Source organism: Ictidomys tridecemlineatus, chromosome 6, assembly GCF_052094955.1.
Source record: "Ictidomys tridecemlineatus isolate mIctTri1 chromosome 6, mIctTri1.hap1, whole genome shotgun sequence".
NCBI lineage: Eukaryota > Metazoa > Chordata > Mammalia > Rodentia > Sciuridae > Ictidomys > Ictidomys tridecemlineatus.
In genome coordinates, this window is record NC_135482.1 from 9,852,013 (window position 1) to 9,871,981 (window position 19,969).

The 19,969-nt window shown below is 54.6% G+C and overlaps 1 long non-coding RNA gene across 1 annotated transcript; it reads right to left on the reverse strand.

Annotated features, from left to right (window-relative positions):
* Positions 1 to 9,727: 9,727 nt before the first annotated feature.
* Positions 9,728 to 10,863, reverse strand: LOC144378530 (uncharacterized). The gene is made up of 3 exons (XR_013440283.1): positions 10,714 to 10,863; positions 10,087 to 10,573; positions 9,728 to 9,972 (listed from the first exon to the last, which is right to left on the reverse strand). It is a non-coding gene; the product is annotated as an uncharacterized LOC144378530 (long non-coding RNA).
* Between the last annotated feature and the right edge of the window lie 9,106 nt (positions 10,864 to 19,969).

Consider the following 19,969-nt stretch of genomic DNA (forward strand, 5'->3'; position numbering starts at 1 on the left):
CCCTCAAGTTCCACGTAACACTCTGAAGATGGCCCTTAGCCCTGGGGTGGCTCAGGCCCCTCGCGGTCTTCACAGACAAGCCCCTGCCGCAAGACGAACCCCATCTTGCTGGAGGGATGGTCTGTGCCCACTGGGAGCCACCGCTGCTCCCGTCCAAGGCTTCCTCCAGACGCAGAGATTCCTCAGAAGCCCTTCCTGTGTGGCCTGGCTCGGTTCCCCAGGGAGGCTCTTGGTAAGATGAGGAAGGCAGGAGAGAGGGGACAGCCACCGTCTTGTGAGGGCACTGGTGGCCAGTGCGTGGCACAAGCCAAGTCCCAGCATTGACCTTGGGAGCTCTTGGAAAGCACCTTTGCCCTTTGGTGGCCTAATGGCAGCAGCCTGGCTGGATGGAGGACTATCCAGGGAGCTTGAAGCGTTCCTCCTGGGGGTGAGTCCGTGGGTGGACTGGGAAGATCGCCCTCCATGTGGGCAGGCTCCATCCCCTTGTCCACGGCCCCAGACGGAACAAGAGGATAGGAAGTGGGGGAGCTGGGGTCCTTTCCTCCTCCTGCCCTGGACATCACGAGTCCAGACTGTCTGGCTTTAACACCAGGACTGGCCAGGGGACCCGCAGGTTCCCAGGGCTTTGACCTTGGACTGAAGGTCCGCCCTTGGCTTGCCTGGATGTGCGGTTGGCAGAGAGCCTCTCATGGGACTTAGCCTCCATGACCAAGTGAGTCGATCCCCGAGTCACACCCCCACCCCAGCACCCGCACGTCTCTGCTCTCCTGTGGATCCTGTGTCTCTGAAGACCCCTGAGGTACACCTGGCCACCTCTCCCACCCCCGCGGTGGCTTCGCCGGCTTTTCCATCTCAGGTTGTTTAGTAGTCGTTCTGGTTTGGAAGTGACTTTAGGGGTGACTCTGAAACAGTTTACACTGACAGAAACGGGGGAGCATGTATGGGGTCGGCTTTCAGGATCTCAGCTGGGAGCAGAGGAACCCAGTGTCGGGTCAGACTGAACTCGCCCATGCGGGATCTCCAGCCCGAGGGTGGGTTCGACCTGTGGATTAAACTGCTCTGGGCGACTCTCACCGATGGCTCCATGGAGACCCAGGCCCATTCGGTGAATTCAGGATGCTGGGATTCTCCTGGGTAAAGTGGAGAGGTGGGGACCCAGAGGCCCAGGTGCGTTATGTGGGACACGCGCCCCTCCCCCCGGGTGGCCCAGAGGCTGCTGCCTTCACAGAGCTCTTAAAACCACTTTGGTGTGATGAGACACGGGGAGGCCTGGTTCCAACAAGTCACCTGGGGACAGGGAGCTGCACCAATGTGCAGATGTTCAGCTGCATAAACACAAAAATGTTGTGTTCGAGCCTCCGAGAGCCCGCTGAGCGCGGCGAGTCACGGTGGGAACAAGTTCCTAACAGCAAGATCCGTGTGCCAACACTCGCCGCCGTCAAGCCAGCCGGATCTTTCCCGTGTGATCCCTCCACCCCACGATCTCTGCGGTCACACAGGCAGGTGGGATTTGCTGTCGGGGGACAGCAGCAGCCGCGCACTCCTGAGTGGCCGTCACGTGACTCCTCTTATCTCCAACCTGTTTGCCTCATTTCTAGCAAATAACCCACGGGCCGTGGACGTCTCCGAGACGCCCTTGTCCCTGCTCTTGGAGGGAGAGGAGCACGGGGCCCTTGGAAGTCCCCGCAGTGGTCTTCCCTGGAGGCCAGGGGTGACGGAGGGACATGCCACCTTTGAAAGGGGCTCCCTGAACTTAGAGAGGCCCTGGTCGGGGGTGGGGCAGGATAACTGAAGTGGAGTGAAGAGGGATGGCGAAGCACACCCGGGAGGCCTTTTGCGGAGCCTGATTAGCCACGGGGGCCTTAGGACGCGTGCAGCTGGGCAGCCCATCAAAGCTGTGTTCTGTCAAGTGAAGAAACTTTGAGTCAACATTGGTCCGACTTGACACAGCTGGGCCCCGTGTCCAGAACTGAGCCCCGTGCAGACCCAGAGCCCTGGAGGGAAGGGAGGTGTAGGCCCCTGCGGGGAGGGACCCTGCTACACTGCCAGAAAGTCAGAGGGTGAATGTTTCTTCTCGTCTTCTCCTAAGGGCCTCTGCATCCGTAAAGGGGGGCCACTCAGACTTTTGGAAGATTATTGGCCCAAGAACAAGGGTCACGAAGGAGGGACACCATGATTTTCTTCTACCCTTGTAAGTTCGTGGAGCTGAGACAGTTTCCAGCAACACAAGACACATTAACAAGAGAAAAATGAGAACGTTTATTAATGTGCGCTGTGCACCCCACCCAGGAGAAAAGTCAAGACGGGCTTCAGGGTCTGCCTTAAGGCAGGTGAGGTGGATGGCAGGTGAGGTGGCGCACGCGGTAATTCTCGCAAGCCAGAAGGCTGAGGCAGGAGGATGGCAAGTTTGAGGTCAGCCTGGGCAACTTAGTGAGGTCCTCCCTTTCTCAAAATTAAAGATAAAAAGGGCTGGGGATGTGGCTCAGTGGTGGAGCACCCTGGGTTCAATCCTCAGCACTGAAAGAGAGAGAGAGAGACAGAGAGAGAGAGAGAGAGAGGGAGGAAGAGTCTCACCTTAAATCATATTTCAAAAGAGAACAATACATTTTAGAGGAATGGCAAGGCCCAGGTATCAGAGGTGGAAAACTATAAGGTAAATCTATGAGAAGAAAGCTGCTGGCAGATTCCTCTGGCCATTTCTGAGCTGAGAAGCAAGAGTTTCCTGAAAATAATCGACATTTGGACTTTGGGCAGCAAAAAGGAGAAGGGCAGAAGGACCTTTGGTCCTGGTGACTCTCTGCCCTGCTTCAGGGCCCAGGGAGGGAAGGCCGAGCGCCACACATTTCCTTGTCTGTCATATTTTGGGGAGGACTGTTTTGTAGCTTCCTACTTGGGGCCGGGACTGGCCTTGGCGGGCCAGCGGACACTTGCTTCCTGATTCTGAGGGAGGGCCTGCGACAGGAGGTGAACAAGGCCCATCGTGCGGCTCGCTACCCTGCAGCTGGACGCCGGAGCTGCTCCCGCCACAAGCCCAGCAGGCCGGGGCGTTCCGCACTGCTCAGGGCCCCTTCCGACCTGGACAGGACAGGGGTCATCGCAACACACATATACTGTATTGTCCCCACGTTGGTGGTAACAGGAAAGAATCACCCAGATACAGCCACCTGTGAGAACCGTGTGGTGGCCCGGGGTGGGGTGCACCTGCAGGCCCAGGGCACAGGAGGCTGAGGGGGACGGTCGCCAGGGCCGTGAGCTCAAGACCCACCAGGCCACAGAGCAAGACCCCGTCACCCAGGCCACAGAGCAAGACCCCGTCACCCACCCCCCAAAACCATAAAGGACCGTGTGGTCGCCCTGTCGGGTGGAGAGCCAGGAGGAGAGCCAGGCCACGGTGCTGGCAGCAGGCAGGGGATCGGGGACGGGCGTGGGAGAAGTGGTTCTGGCCAGCGAGGCCGGGGAGCGGGTGCGGAGGAGAGGGCGGTGGGCGGCCAGTCTCCCTCTAGGGTGTTGTTTTGTTATTTATCAGAACTCTAGGAGGACCTGTCGCCTGGCCCACGCAGCCGGGTCAGTTCTGTTTGTGACCCTGCCCTGAACCGTTTGAGGGTCTTTCGAGGGATTCTCCAGAGACATCTCCAGAGACCTCTTCAGTTTGAAACTCAGCATTAAAATACTGTCACCTAAATGTGCCTTGTTCTTCTTTGAGTCTTTGGCCCTTTGAGTTCTGTTTCTCGTTCTTCTTTATCTCATGCAGGTATATGACACTCTCTCCCTCTCTCCTCCCTCACTCCTCTCTCCTCTCTCTATATATATTTTCTCTCTGCAGTACAACCCAAGACCTGCTGGGCGCGAGGCCAGTGTTCTCCCATTCAGCCACATCCCCAGCGCTTTTTATTTTTTATTTTGACAAAGGGTCTCCCTAAATTGCCGAGGCTGGCCTTGAACTTGCAATCCTCCTGCCTCAGACTCCCTGAGTTGTTTGGATTATCCGCGTGCGTCACCATGCCTGGCTCTACATTGATTTTTAAGATATTGAGGGGGCTTCGTGACAGAGTTAGGAAAAGTTGGAGGTAAACGACACCTTGGAGAGGTCTTCTGGGGGGAGAGTGAGCGCAGCTGGGTTTCACGCAGGAGGGCTGGATCCTCATATGCCGCTATTTGGAAATTAGAGACGGGTTGCGTGGGCGTGTGGGTCCAGGTGGACAGCGTCGATGGGTCTGAATCAATGGGCATCACCCCAGTTGAGGTCTTTTCTACAATTCCCAGAATCCTTTTCAGTGTGGACTGTTTGAACATGAGGCACCCCAGGAGGCTGGCGGGGAGTGCAGGAGCCATGGCTCTCAGGGAGCAGATGCAGCCACTCTGTGTGAATGAGGCTCGAAGCTTCATGAAAACTCCAGAACCAGCCACCTGGTGAGGTCTTTGCCGTACGTCCCCCATCTTGGCTTTCTTTCCCCTTCCATCAATATCGTCAGCTCCCCCATTTACTCCTCACACTCACAACGTGAAGAGGGCTTTGCTTTCCTGAACGAACCCTGGTCCGTGTGCCCGTGCCGAGCACTGGTCAGAGCATAACTCTGATCTGCTCTTATGCCAAAAACCGTGTTTGAATTGCCACAAGCTTCTCCCGACCAGGAGTGGGGTGGCCAGGGAAAGAGGGCGAGTGGGAAGGTCCTGTTCTGGGACATTTTTATTGACGAGTTGTATTTTTTCTGTAAATTACCTACTGATCTGTTTTTCTCAATTTCTTTTTCTTTCAATGTGACGTCGCCATTATTCCCTGAGAGAACTCCCGTGTCATAGCGTGATCCCTGATGGGACACGTTTGTCACAGTGCTGGGCCCAGGGAGCTCCCCTCCCCCCACAGCCAGCCCCATCTCTGAGGAAGAAGCCCCCCTCCCCCCCACACACTTCCTACTTCCTTCCATTTTTCCATCCCTGGAGTAAGAGGCCTCTGCTCCGAGCCTGTGTCCCCTTCCCTTGGGCCACCTACGATCAGTCACGGTGGACCCTCCTGCGGTCCCCTCCTTCTCAGGACCAGCCTACCGCCTCCAAGTTTCTCTACCTAGACCCTGGGATGAGCCAGGGCAAGTCAGGTGCCCCCCCAGGTCCTCCGTGGGTCACGCCATCCCGAGTTCTCAGGTTCCGTGGAGGAATGCTCCCGGGGATGGACATAGTGACCCAGTGAGGTGGCATGTCAATACCCAGGAGGCCACAACCAGGTCTCTCTCTGCTCCTGAGTGAATGAGTGCACGTGTGCATCACTCGGGGAAGGTATTCAAAACGTTATTCTCCAAGTATTTTATATCCTTTATCCTTCCTTTGTCTACATTTTTCTTTCTTTCTTTCTTTTTTTCTTTTTTTTTTTTTGTGGTCCTGGGCATTGAACCCAGGGCCTTGCACACCCAAGGCAGATGCTCTATCGCTGAGATACATCTTCAGCCCTTTTTTATTTTGAGGCAGAGTCTTGCTGGGTTGCCCAGGCTGGCCTTGAACTTCCAACCCTCCTGCCTCGGCCACCCTAGTCCTCTGATGACAGGTGTGCCCGCGGTGCCCAGCTTATCAGAATTTTAAAAGAAAGCAAAAGCATATAATGTACAAATGAAAAAGTACACACTGCCACAGGGAGGGAGAAAGTTAACACAGTGTAAGAAAACTTGACATGGGGTTTGATGCCAATATTTGTAAAATCTAAATGAAATGTACAATTAACCTGTACAGTATTTTGCCTTGGCACTGATGAGTGTTTCCGGAAACCCACAGTCTCCTTTAAATGGAAAATACCGGAAAACAGCACAATCATAGAAAAAAAATAGAAAAGCTTATTTAATAATAAACCACTTATAAATACATCAGGCTTCCATGGCTTAGCGGGCAAGCTCTTTAAAGGTTTTAAACTCATTTAAAATCGTGAGTTCTTGGGGGGCAAATTACTTTGAAATAACAGATAATCCCCGTGCGATTTCTTAGAACCTGGGAAGGTTGAGGTGGGGGAAATCTTCCCAATTGGTTCAGTGCAGCTTCCCATCCTGGGATTGTGGGGAGAAAGCACGCAGGCCCCTTTTCAGAAAGAGAATCTGGACCTGGGGGGCAAGGTCCTCTCGGCACTGGAGGTCAGCTCGGTGGCCTCGGAACCTGGTGGGGGGGGCGGGGGGCTCAAAGTCCACCCCCATCCCCCACCCCCCACCTCCCACTTTTGCTTTGCTTGAACTCAAACTCCTGCCTGGGGTCGGGGGAAGAGATCCCTTGATGCTATAAACACACCATTTATTCTTAGTGACACATATTAAGACTCTTTGAATAATTTACTTGTCTCAAGTGCTTGTGGAACATCGTTCAGGCTAAATTACACAGTTCATGAAAATTGATGATAGCTCCAAAAATGATGCCGGTCTACATAAATGATTCAACTGAAAGTTCGGCAAAATTCTTAAAGACTCAGGATCCTCAGAGACTGGATCACCTCCGTGGACGGTAGCTGGGGGACATCATGCTACATGAAGTACCCAGGCAGGGAAAGGCAGAGCTATCCCTGCTCCCTCATCTATGGAAGCTGATCTGATATAAGCAGACGCTCGAGTGTCCCCCTACTAGAGAGAGGCCGAGAATATGGGAGTGGGGTGGCGTGGACAGAGGGTGGTTACGAGGTCCAAAAACCCAGTAAGGGGAGAGGGAAAAATTCCCTTCTGTAGCACAGTAGATTGACTATCTTTCCCAATAATTTATTGTATATGTCAAAATAGCAAGAAGAAAGAATTTTGAATGTTCTTGACAAAGAAATGATCGATGTTCAAGGTGATGGATATATAATTACCGTGAATACTACACATTCATGCTTCAAAGTATCACAACATACTCTATAAGTATGTGCAATTATTATGTATCAATTAAAAATCAAAAAGAGAAATCCTGCTGCTCTTTATCAGAACTTTCAAATGGTGTTAAATCTTGAAAGTCCAAAGATAAAGCAATGCTCTTTATCATTTTTGTTTGTAACTTTTTCTTCCATATTCCCCAAGTCTGATCAAGGCAACACAAAAAGATCTACTGGCTACACTTACTTATCAATGCAGGCGCAAAATCATCAGTGAAATATCAGCAAATCCAATCCAGCAGTTTTTTTTTTTTTAAGGAATCTACGACCAAGTAGAACTCATTCCAATAATAAATACCAAGATAGGAAATCAATGGGTGCAATGAATTAAAGGAGAGACCCTGTAAATGAATCTTCTATACTGAGCTGAATCCCCAGCCCAGAAAAAGAATTTTTAATATTAAGTTTTCCAAGGAAAATACTCTAAGAAAAGGCAGGTCAGGGTTTAGAGTGAGCAAGAAGCCGCTGAAGCTTCGTGGGGCTGCGGGGACACTGGGGCCCAGGGTCAAGCCCGTCACGGCCTCCGGGGTCCAGCCACGAGAGCCTTGCTGCGGTTCATGTTGTTCGCTGTCTCTCGAGGCCACGTGGGGGTGGAGGAGGCAGAGACATCTCCCTGGGCGTGGATCGGGAGCGTCATCCCTGCCGTCCTGTGTAGAACCACGGGACACAGAAGGTTTTCAGAAGTCAACAGGAAGTCTTGAGAGCGGGAAAACATTGGTCTCTCCCTGTAAATCTCAGGGGAGACTCTGAGACTGGTCAGGGCTGTTCTGAACATTCCGGCTAATGCCACTGGACAGGAGCCATAAGTAAAAGAAGCATTAGAAATGAGAGAGAGTGTCGTGCCGCCAGGGCACCTGTGAATTCTAATGAAGAATCATTCATCAAAGAAGAATCAGGAAGGAGCTGGGTATCTCCTCGCACAAAGGTCCATCGCTTTGCCTTCGACTGATGATACTCAAATGAAATAAAATGGCTTGGGGAGAGATCAGCCATAAAAGAGCAAGAGAGAAACAGAGAGAAAGGGGAGGGGGAGGGGTGGAGGGTGCGGCCCTGAAGCATCTCACGAACCGGGGAATGGTTCCAGTGGGAACCTGGAAGAAACTTCAAAAATCTGCTGAAGTAAGATCCCCCGGTATACGGGAACCCGTGGTCACTGGCTCAGAAGGTCCCCTATTACCACGTGGCCCAAACCGTCCGATTTTTTGCAAAGTCAGAGTTACATTTAGTGCAACATTCACAAAAAGACATTTCATGACTTGCTGAGTGGATTATAAAGATAACTTGGAAGAGCAATAGTGGGATCATAGCCAGTAACATACGGAACACGGAGAGTCAGGAGGCAGGGTGCCCAGAATCACCGGGGGTCGCCGAACTCAGGCCAAAGGGTGGCAGAGCCGTGGAGTTAGTTGAACAAATTGGCCTGTCTTGGTTCCCGCTCATGCGCCCCGAAACTGGGATCTCATGATTCCAAAAGCTGTTTGGATGGGGCAAGTGGAATTCCCTTTAGTATTAGAGGGGAGTCGCTCTGCCAGCATCTCAAATGTATAAACGAAAACTGTGTTTGGGCATCACAGGGCCCTGGCACCCGCTCCATCTGGCCACTGCAGGGGCTCCTGGGGGCCATGGGCTGGTGGGGGCACCGTCTGAAGGAGAGTGGGCACAGCGCCAGGCTCTGGGACGGTCCAGGGGTTGAGAAAGGCCACCTTCAAGCGGAGTGGAGATTGAGGGAGATGTCCGCCCTGTGCCCGGCCATGTCCTGAATAGGAAATAAAGAGGGACATTCTTTGAGGAGTCTTTTGGTGTCATACAAGGAGTGCCCTTTCAAGGGGCTCAAAAGGAATCACCTCGCTCTCTGCCTGGAGAGGGGAGGCCTTCCGACCTGGCCCTGGGCACCCCAGGGGCAGCGGAGGCTACCTGGGCTTTGTCCTTGTGGGCATCTGGTGCCCGCCACACTGGCTGCCCAGTCCCCCACATGGGGGCCTGAGGCTGGTGACACCTGGCTTCCATCAGGGGCTTCCCAGAGAGACTTGCCCAGGTCACCGCACTGGCCGTTCCACACCGTCCAGCTCCTGTTGGGTTTTTTAGGACAGAGGAACACATGTCGGGGCTGGGGGTGGCTCAGGGGCAGAGCGGCTGCCGAGCCCCTGGGAGGAAGCTGGGTTCGAGTCTCAGCACCGCGTGAAAATAAATAAAATAAAGGTGCGGTGTCCACCTACAACTGCAGGGAAAAAAAAGAACGCATCTGGGTCCAGGAAGTGACGCTGACGTCCTGGGGTCAGGCTTGGAGGGGGCAGACCTGGACCATGTCTGTGAACTCATCCAGAGGAGTGCCACGTAGGACTTCTCGGTCCAACAGTTCCAATTTGTGGAACCCCAGCTGCATGGGTCTGGGTCTCACGGTCAAATGTGCCAGGGCAGCTGGCAGGACCCTGTGGTGAGGTCCCCGAGGCCCCTGGGAGACCAGGATCAATGAGGATGTTTCCACTGTCCTTCTGTGGAGTGAGAAACCCACAGTAGGACCACTCGAACCCCAGAGGTTGAGACTGGCCTGGGCACACAGTGAGGCCTGTCTCCACAAACACCAGAAGCAGACCTTCAACGTGGGGAGTGACGGTGACATAAGTGATAGTTTCTTTTTCAATTGTTCTTAATTCAAAAACAAAAGTTGGTGCTTTCTTCTTTTTAATATTTATTTTTCTGTTGTAGTTGGACACAACACCCTTATTTTATTTATTTTTATGTGGTGCTGAGGATCGAACCCAGGGCCTCGCACGTGCCAGGCGAGCGCTTTACTCCTGAGCCCCAGCCCCAGCCCCCAAAGTCGGTACTTGCCCCCCCCCCCATTCTACCCATCAATATTGAGGAGAAATCTGATGGAGAGACTGCGCAAGTGGAGGTTTGGAAGCAGAGAGTCTAGTTGTCCTCAAGGTGGGGGGACGTCCCACACGTGTGCAGATCAGAGTGGCCAGGAAACCGGAGCCTGGGAGGGAGACTGCAGTGAGAAGCCGGGCCACCAGGGAGCTGCTGGGCTCAGAGAGGGCAGGCTGGGCTGGGGGGCTGCACAGCACAGGGAGCTGGCTTCATGAGGAGGCTGCCGGGAGCTGGAGCAGAGGTGGGGAAGGCCTCCGTCACTGCTATTGACGAGGACCTGCCAGGTCCTGCCGGGTTCCCCGCTTCTGTGTCCTGTGTTCCTAGTTGCAAATGTGTGCAATTACCTCGTGGAGGTGGGCCCGGGGACCGGCAGAACCTGCTCTTCTCTGGACGGACTGTGGTTAGTCCGGAACTTTCCATGGCTCTCTGGTGGGTAACTTGATTCTTTGCAATTGGTAGTTCTGAATGATCCAGGAAGTGGTGAGCACGCGTCTGAGAGATGGCCACGGACGGGGGTGGCTGACGTGGGGCGGCTCATGGCAGGCCGGCCCTGGAGATAAGGCTGGGGTCAGGTGGGGACACGAGTTGCAGGGAGCAGAGTCAGTTCCTGGTGTCACACCATCAGGTGATGAAAGCCATCACCCCGCCATCACCTGGCAGGACAGCCCTTGGTGACCAACCCCCTCCAGTCTCTTTAAGGGCCGGAGGACAGGAAGGAAGGGCTGTGGGAGTGACCCTCAGTGGCCAGCAGCTCCCCTGTCCCCAGCCCCTGCGATGCGGGCACAGCACGGTTTTACCTCCAGTCTCCACCAAACGCTGTCAAGAATAAATCTATAAAAAGGGGTAAAATCATGCGGTTATACAAGGAACACGTGTGAAGGATTTTATGCAATTCGTTATTAACGAGGGAACCAAGCAGCGTCACACCCCACTTAAGGAGAGCCCCCCAAACCAGGCACATTTCCACTTACAGATGGGGAAGATTGAAAGGAGCCGCGGACGTGGGGGGTGTGCGGCCGGGGGAGGGGGCAGGAGTTATGGGCCCATCCCTAGACAGGTCTGCGCTGCTGTCAGTCACGGTCACTCTGCAGAGCTGGAAAACAGCCTCCCCGCAGCCTGCCACAAGGGCACTCGTGCAGTCACGTGAGACTTTCCACTGGAAACTTCCAGTCACCGCTTGTGCGTGTTGCAAGTTTCCTGAAGACACAGAAAGAATTTTGTTTTTAAAAAAATATTTGGTGAGAACTGATGAGTGTTCAGCAGGTCGGGGACAGGAAATGGGCTGTGTCACACCCACTTTCTGGATAGCAGATGGGTGGCCGCCCAGCGTTCCCTCCTGCCTTAGGGGCTGGCTTTATGGTCTACTTTGGTGATCAGGAGAATGTAGGGCGCAGGGCTCTGGAGCCTTACTGGCAAACCTGATGCTCTGGACTTTTGTTCATGGCAGGTGACTTCCTCCTCTCCGCTCCCAGCTGGGGATGAAGGGACGGGACAGGTGCGCGTCTACCCAGCCCGCGGGCCCCGTGGGACTTAGGATGTGCACACAGGCCTGGACCCCACTGTGGGGCTCCATCGTCTCCATAAAATGCTCCCGAACACAGCGGGTGCCGGCTGCTGAGAGAGCGGGGAGGCAGGCTCATCCTCAGGGATAAGGGGCCAGCTGTCCTCGGAGGGCTCCGGAGAGTTCCGCGGCCCAGGCCAGGTCCTGGACACTGGCCCACGGCTGGGACGGTCTCCCTGCCCCCACCTGCTGACTCCAGCACCTTCCACACACCCCCTCCGAGGAGAGCCCCCCGTGGCTCACGGCACCCTCAGTGGTCCCCAGACACAGAGCCCCTTTCTCCCCGCGTGTCTCCTCCAGGTTTCCTGGGGGGACCACCCTGATGGCACTTCCTCCTCGCCGTGACTTGACGAGGCAGAAGGACAGCCACGGCTTTCCCCGTTTTATGGAGGAGGAAATCAGGAGTCCACTGAGGTGACCTGCTCGGGGCCACCCAGCTTGGTGGCAGAGCAGGATTTCCCCTGGCCTGGTGCGGGCCGCGGATCTCCTTGGCCGCGAGTCCTCCGCCACCTGCCCTCCGGCGCTCTCCTGCTCACCCCAGGCCTCTGGCCTGTCTTTGGTCAGAGCAAATGTGTCCCTTCCTTGTGACCCTGTGTCAGCTGCTGGTGTCTCCTTGGCCTTCTTGGTCACCTCTGGGCTAAGGCTTGTGGTGGGGGATATGCTCTTTTTACAAAAATGAAGAAGGGTCTTGGCTGTTTAAAAACCCAAAGAAACAGACCAGGAATTTGTGAGATTCAAGAAAAAGGGGCTACGGGAGGGTGGGCACGGCTTAGCTTTGGTGCCCTGGAGGAGGGTGTGAAAGGACTGAGCGCACACTCACCTGGCGTAAGACGCGGGTGTACTGTCAGGAGCTCTGAGCAGAGAGAGGGACAGCAGCAGCCACCCCCCTTCAATGTCACCTTATACAGGCTAGAATCAGGGCCACGCGTTAGGGACACAATAAGCATCCCCTGATCTCGTGGAAGGCAAGTTGGTTTCTTGGAACAGAGACAGGCAGTCTTCTGTCTCTCAGAGGGGGGACAAGGAAACAGACATGTCCCTTATCTTCTCAAGGAGAGAACAGGGAAAGCCGTACGTCCCCATCTTGGGAGCCGGTAGGTTGTCTCCCACCTCCCAGTGAGAGAACAGGGAGAGATGGGCCGTCTCCAGGCCGGGAGGTTTTAACTCGGTGGTTTCTACTTCTCGGGAATAAGGACCATTCATAAAGTGGGGGTGGGGAAGAAGGTGGCGGCAGACATGCCAACAGGGAGGCAGGAGGCGGTGACTGGGAAACAGACTCCATGAGGTGGGGCCTGGGAAGGCCGAGAGCCAGGGCTGCCTCCCTGTATCTCTCCCTCCCTCCCTCCCTTCCTTTCTTCCTTCCTTCCTTCCTTCCTTCCTTCCTTCCTTCCTTCCTTCCTTCCTTCCTTCCTTCCTTCCTTCCTTCCTTCCTTCCTTTCTATGGTGAAGCTTGAACCCAGGGCCCCTCACACATGCCAGGCAAGCCTCTACCGTGGGCCTCAACTCCAGCATCTTACTTTACTCTATTTAATTTTATCCATTGGGCCTTACTGTGTCACCCAGGCTGACACAGAAAGGGCTGTTGGTTTGGAACCGAAGTCACTGGATCTCTGTGGGAGGGAGAGGAGCTGGGGGTCCCTGGGCTTGAGGAGGGAGGGTGGAGGAGGCCCACCTGGACCTGCTCCCACATGTACAGAGACAGAAGCAGAAGAGGAGATTCACCTCATTGTGGGGGAGTCTCCGCAGGGGGCGCAGGAGTCTGGGGCTCTCAGTGTGGGAGGGGCTGGAGGGCGGGACAGAGGGTGAGCTGAGCGCGCTTCTTGCATCTCCTGGGTGGAGGCGGAAGCACCTGCCTCAGAGACACTGGGCAAGAAAGAAAGGGGAGAAGGTGGCGGGCAGCGGAGGAGGAGTTCACAGAAGAAGACGCTTTGACGCTGCCTATTCTGTCCCAAGTTTTAATTTTTCAAAATTTTCAGATTGGGATTTTGTCCTTTTTTTTTGGATTTTATCCTTAAAAAAAAAAATCTGTTTTATTCTTAAATACAGCATGAATACTCCAAGCCACATGAGGTTTGTTTGGCTTAATACATTTCCAGGCAGAGCCTCGCAGTTGCTCCCCCAGGAGAGCAGAGCCCTCTCCAGCCTCCCAGCCCTCTGCTGCTCCCAGACGAGCCTCCAGGCCCCAGTCCAGCCGCGGGCTCCAGGCTCCTGTGCTCGATCCTCAGGGCCCTCTCAGCCCTGGAGCCTGGTGCCTGTCTCTAATCTGTGGGACCCCCCTCTGTGTACCTCATTTATTTTTTGCTTATGTACTTTTTGTGCTAAACTGGAACCAGTCGTCTGTAAACACATTTATTATGTCAAGAGTAAAATGCTGAATCGATCAACAATGGAGAAAGCTATTTTTAACTTTATGAAGACAAACCATTATTAAGAACTTTGCATCGTTGGGTGGGGAAATCCACTGTCACTAATACAAATGTTAAGAGAGTGTCTTTGCTGGGAAGATGTTTATAGGGGTCCTGTTTGCCTGGACGTCAGCTGACTTGGGTCCTGGCCACCATGGCTGCTCCTGGGTGTCCCTGGCCCTGTTCCCCTGCCCGGTGTCCAGCCCAGTGCAGATCCCCAGGACCACCAGAGAGCTGTGCGGGCTGCCAGCTGGGCCGTGGGCCTGGCGTCTTTGATGTACAAGCCAAGCACGTTCCAGCCTGGATCAAAGCCAGCTTTGTCCACTCTGGGAGTCCCGTCCATCCCTCTGACCCAGGGCGCAGGGATCTACAAGGTTTGCTGCTGCCTTAGCCCAACTTCTGCCGGTAAGTCCCCAGTCGATCTCACTCGGCTTCCCCTTCCGCCCGCCTCCTCCTGGGGTCTCAGTGCCTGTGTCTCTGGTAGCTTGTGCTTTTTTTCTGGATTTTCCCAGAACAATATCATAGATGGTTTGAGCTTGTAAAATTTAAATAACAATAAGAGGCCGCATAATAGAGATTTAATTTTATTACAAGCCTCATCTTTGTAGAGCTTTTATTGCTTAGAGAAGTATCATTTAAAGCTTGAAAAACTAGCATCCCTTAAATGAAATAAAATCCTTTTAAGAACTCTTGTCTTTTTTTGTGTGTGTGTGGTTTAATTCCATTTAGGCCGTGGATCCTTCACGTAAAAGCTCTATTTGAGAATTCTCAATGTCTTGGGAGGAGTATGTCAGAAATAAGATTTCAACTTTGTGGCATCCAAATTGACAAGAGGAAAAAAAGTTCGAAATCAAGTAGAGGAGCCAGGACCAAATATTCTTGGACCAGATAACAACCAGGAGGAGGAAGAGCAAGAAGGAAGGCACCGTTAATGATAATCGTGTTTTGCTCGTTATCTAAACCACAAAATGTCAGAAGAATGTGTTAGGAAAGAAATTCCTCATGGTTTTACATCTCTGGGGGCTAAAAGGTGAACAGTTAAACACTAGAAATGATCCCTAGGGACTGCCACGGTCGTCACAAGTCGCAGAGGAAGGCTGCGGTATCTCCCTGAGCCACTAACTGAAGGACAGAGACCCTTCTAGAGAGTTCTATCTGAGCAATGTCCTACTGACACAGACAGATCAGGGACACTATCCGATGGGCTGGTGGGACAGGAGGGTTGAGCGTCTTGCCAAGGCCACAGGGCTGGGAGGTGGCAGAGCTAAGGTCTGAACCCAGACGGGCAGCTGCAGCTAGACAATAAGTTCTTCTGGGGTGTGGCTCCTCCTGCCACCCCAGGGATGGGGGCCCGAACTTACCCTTCTCACAGAACCCAAACTTTCCACGAGGCTCCCGTATGGTTATTTAGTTCAAAAATATTTTGTTGTTTAACATATAAATATCTTCATAAAAGATAATGAGGAAATTAAATGAGACGATTTGCACAGGGCCACCCTGTCAGCCATGCTGGGGGCGGTCACCCCAGGTCTGTGTGGCTCTGGGACTCTGACCTGCTCTGTCATCGGCAGCCCCCTGAAGCGGAAGGAGGAGACCCCCCTGGAGCCAGGACCTGAAGCACATGCTGAGTTTGCAGAGTCACTGAGCGGTGGGGAAATCTTCCCCGCACAAGGGACAACATTCGCAAAGTCACTGACACCTAAAATAAAAAAAAAAAAAGAAAAGAAAAAGAAAAGAAAGAAAAAGAAAAGGAAAACCCTGATACTTGGAGTCCCCTGTTCTGAGAATTCGGGTGACGCTTCCTCTTCCTGCTCCTCCTTTCCTCACCCCTGTGGCACAGATAAAGAGGCAGCCCGAGCTCTCCGCTGCCTGGAGGCTCCCCAAGGAGGCTGGCCTGTCCCCCTCACGGAGGTAGGGCCTGGGTCCCAGGGCAGGGCTGAGGGGGGAGTCCAGGAGGGAGGGACAGGGAGCTGGGGGTGTCAAGTGGCGGCTTGCTTTGGGGACTTGGGGAGGACCGGGATCAAGCCCCTCAGGCAGGTGGGAGGGGAGAGCGTGGGAATCAGTTCCCTGCTCTGTCCCTTGCTTTGCCACAGGGGTGCTGTGCTGAAGGTGTGGGACGGTGGGAATGCTTCCCTCCCCGGGGGCTTCTGCCTCCCCTTCTTTACGCCGGGCACATTGGAGAGGATCATCTCTGCGACCCAGCTCTGCCCCCAAGGTGTGCGAGTGTGTGCGAGTGTGTGTGTGTGTGTGTGTGTGCACGCTCGTGGGCAAGGGGCCTCACTGGTGGGGGGAGAAGATGGCAGAGGAGGGCACTCGGCTCCAGTCAGGTTCGGACTTGGCCTGGGGAGGGCGATTTCGGAGCTGCCCTTGTGCAGAGGTGTATGAGGACATGGACCCCCCAGGGTGGCAGGCTGTCCTTTATCCTGTGACCTTGTTCAATTCAACGGTTTTAATAGCTTTTTAAAAACAGTTCACTTAAGATTTTCTGTCCACGTGAGTAGCATCCTGAATGAAGACGGTTCACAACGGAATCCGTCCGTCTGTACGGCCCACGGCCAGGTGTGCTGGTCGGTTAAGCTGCTGACAGATGCCACGGGAGACGTAGGGCGCATAGAGAGAGGCCCCTGGGAACAGTCATGGCGACGGGCTGGGCAGTGCACCTCGGTCGCACGCGTGCCTCCACGCATTGCCAAAGGACATGCCTCGGTTCCCTCGTGACCCTTTCCTGTGGCGGCTAGATGAGCCCCTCCCTCTGCACAGTGCTCCGATCTGTGCCAGGCACCGCAAGGTGAGGGTTGTAGCTTGGGCTACAGAACCAGCCTCAGCTTAGCGGCCTTTGCCCCATGGTGTCCCAGCATCCCGAGGACCTGGCACGCATGCAAGAAAGCAGCTTTCTATAGACGGCACTAATCTGCCCCAGTTCCCAGGATACACCAGGGACAGCTAGGACCACCGGAGGGAACACGTATCTGGGCCTTCTGACCCAAGCTCCTCTCACTGTGCCTCAACTTGACTTGGCTATTGAGAACCGCGAGGACAGGGTGTTTTCCTGTCCTCCTTTTCTCCAAGGGTGACACACCCACCTGCCATGTGCCTGAATGCCCTTACAATCTCATTGCGCCCATCTTCCAGCTTTTGTGTCGTCCCTAAGGTGGCACATGGGGATGTAGGTCGTAGCCAAATCCCATCACTGTACAAAGAGCCTCCAACTACAGCGAGCAGAGCTGGGAGAGCAAGCCGGCCGGGAGGGGCCTGGAACCCAGCAGAAGCGGGATCAGGGATGTTCATTTATGGTGGATATGGGTCTGTGACTTGGGGCCAAGGACTCCTCATGACCATGGTCAGGGTGCATGCACAACCCTGTTTTCCTGAGGGCCCAGGCTGCAGTCCCCACCCTGGTGCCACTCTGCTCTGAAGCTCCCTTTTTGCCTCTGGATTCTTCTTTGAGTGACGCTGAGAGTATGGGGGCGCAGCCTGGAGCCCCACATCGAGGCTGCTGCTCTGCAGAGCTTCTCTCACTCCCAGCAGGTAGGGTCGCAGGTGACCCGGGAAGCACGTGGGCTGTTCCCTAAGCCACTCCAATTATAAGGCACGTGTGGCCATCTACCGGTGCCACATGCCCATCTCCATCTCCGCGGGGTCGCCGGGAATGTGTCCGCCCGTGCCCTTTGGCTTTGCGGTATCTGTGCGCCACCCAGCACAGCGCACCTTGGCATAGCTCGGCCACGTTCATTTGCCCCCATACCGACAGGAAGGCATGTTGGTGTCCTTAAAAGAAAGTAAGTCTCAGTCCAGGTCTGAAGGGCAGTTGGTCAGCAGCGACTGTGAGCAGCGACCGTGCTCCGTCTTGCCGTGCCTGTCCATTGCAGCTGGACGGCTGGTTGTAGATGCCACAGAGACCAGCAGGGGGCGACAGAGGAAGCCCATTGCCGGCCCCGCGGCTGGTTTGGTTCTGCGTTTCTGCCAGGGTCGCCGGTTCTGGGACAGAGGAGCTCTAAGGGTGGAATGCAAGAGGCTTTAAAGAGAGGGAATCTTGATTGGTCAACAATAACCAAGCGACCTCATGAGACCAGGGAAGAAGATGCCAGCCTGGGCCCACCCCAGGTTCACAGGACCGTGCCCCGTTTGTCCCTGTGGTCTCTGCAGGGGGGTTGTTACAGACCACAGTGAAGTGACAGGTCCTTCTCTAGTGACGGACACTAGCCCTGGGTGAGTCATTCTATTAGAAGGAAGAGGTGACCCTGCACCTCTAGGCTCTAGTTCCATGTTTCCTTCTGGCCCCTTCCCCAGGGACCCGGGACCACACCATCGAGGCCTTATTTGCTCTTCCTGTGGCCAGCAGGCTCTCTGGGCCCCCGTGGACGGTCCGGCATCAACAGTGACAGCCGTTCACCCAGGGTTCTCGTTTGTGGAGTGAGGGGTCTTCTCTAAGCCCCGTGGCTTAGATCCGGATGGCACCATCAGGTCCTCATGTTGATGTCTGGCAGGCAGTGGGCCGTGTGCTGTGGCCATGTCCATTTGATGGACATCACGGTCACTTGGTCCACCTTGCCAAGGACCCGCCCATTGTTCTGGGGGCACCCACCCATGCACTCAATGAGTCCTGTTGCGCTTGGGTCATAAGATCAGAGGAAAGGACAGCACGCGTCCAAATTTTGGGCCCATTCCTGTACCATCTGACCAGTAGTAGAGCATGTCTCCTTGTCATCGTCCTCGTCAGCAGGGTGCCACACGTGGTGCAAAGCATTTCAAAGCCAGGCGTGGTGGCCTTCTGTGGGGCTTTCCACAGCCCACGCCTGCCGTGGTCCTCTGTCTGCCCTCCGATGCGCACGAGGTGCAGTGAGGTCACCTTTGCCCAGCCACCTTTTTACAGCTGCCCGCCTGCTATGTGGGGATTGGAACAAGGGTCAGTACGAGCACCGTGTCGGAGCCATTACAAGGAGCCCTGCTTCTTCGCTGGGGACTGGAGAGCTTTCCTTCCCTGTGGCCCGTGTCCCTCGGCACATTCTCCAGCCCCAACCTCAGCTAGTGTACAAGTGCCTGGCAGAGACACAGGGTCAGTTGCTGCCCCATGTCACTGTGGTGATTGTTTCTGAATGTCTTCCTGTATCTTGTTCCCTTTCATCCCTGTGACCAAATCCCCAGGCAACTCTTGCTGTTCTGTTGCCCCTGGCCTCAGACCCACCAGGGCAGCTGGAGGCGTCAGCTTGTAGGATCGCCCTTGGGCCACTGTGCCCAGGGCTCGTAACTTCTTCACAGCTGTTTGAGAAAAGCCCTTGAGCTCAGGTCCCAGTCCCCTGCACCCCCTTCCTTTTACTCACTAAATGGCAGAGGGTCTTAACGTCTGCTTTAACAATCCTGCAGCTACTGGGGAGTGGTCAGGGTAGGGGCGCTTGGACTCCGTAAAAGTGCCTGGTACTGGGCTGGGCCCAGGTAGAGCACTTGCCTGGCCTGTGGGAGGCACGGGGTTCGATTCTCAGCACCACATAAAAATCAATGAATAAATAAACAAATGTCCATCAACAATTTAAAAACAAAACAAAACAAGAAATGGCTGCTACCATTCAGCGGTACCGTTCCCACCCCGACAGCCCCCGAGGACTTGACAGAGAACCCCGGTTCTTGCAATTTGGGGTGTGAATGGCTGATCCTCTCTCTTGGTGTGGTTTGTTCAGCTGGGCGAGGGCAGGGCACACGGAGACTTGGAGAAAGCAGGGGGCAGGTTTGCTAGATGTAGAGAAAGAAGGGGAGGGATGGGGAGGCCTGACGAGGGTGAGACATGATGGTTCTCCACCTAGAAGCCCTGGGGCCAATCTCCCCTTCCACCCACGCTCTCTCCCTCCTTCCCTTAACGTTTTTAAGAGCCTCGAGGGACGTCAGTTTGCATCATGGTTTCCTGAGCAGGTGTGTGGCCGTGTGCATGAGTGTGCATAGGTGTGCATGGGTGTGCATAGGTGTGCATGGGTGTGCATGGGTGTGCATGCTGGTGTGTTTTGTGGGTTTCAAAAATTGGGGGGAAGAGAAGATAAGACACTTGACTCTGAAGATACCACCAAGGACAGCAGGGAAACAGGAGCCGCCTCAGCTCCTGCAGCACCCAGGGAACAGGCAGTGCCAGGCTGGGGCCGGGGATGAGGGACACTGGGCACTGCATGCTGGGAGAGGGGTGGCCCAGAGGGCGACTGTGCATCCTGCCTCCCCCCGTCAGAGGAGGATCCCAAATTATATCAGTCAGAATCATGTGGGGTGCAAACCCCCAGA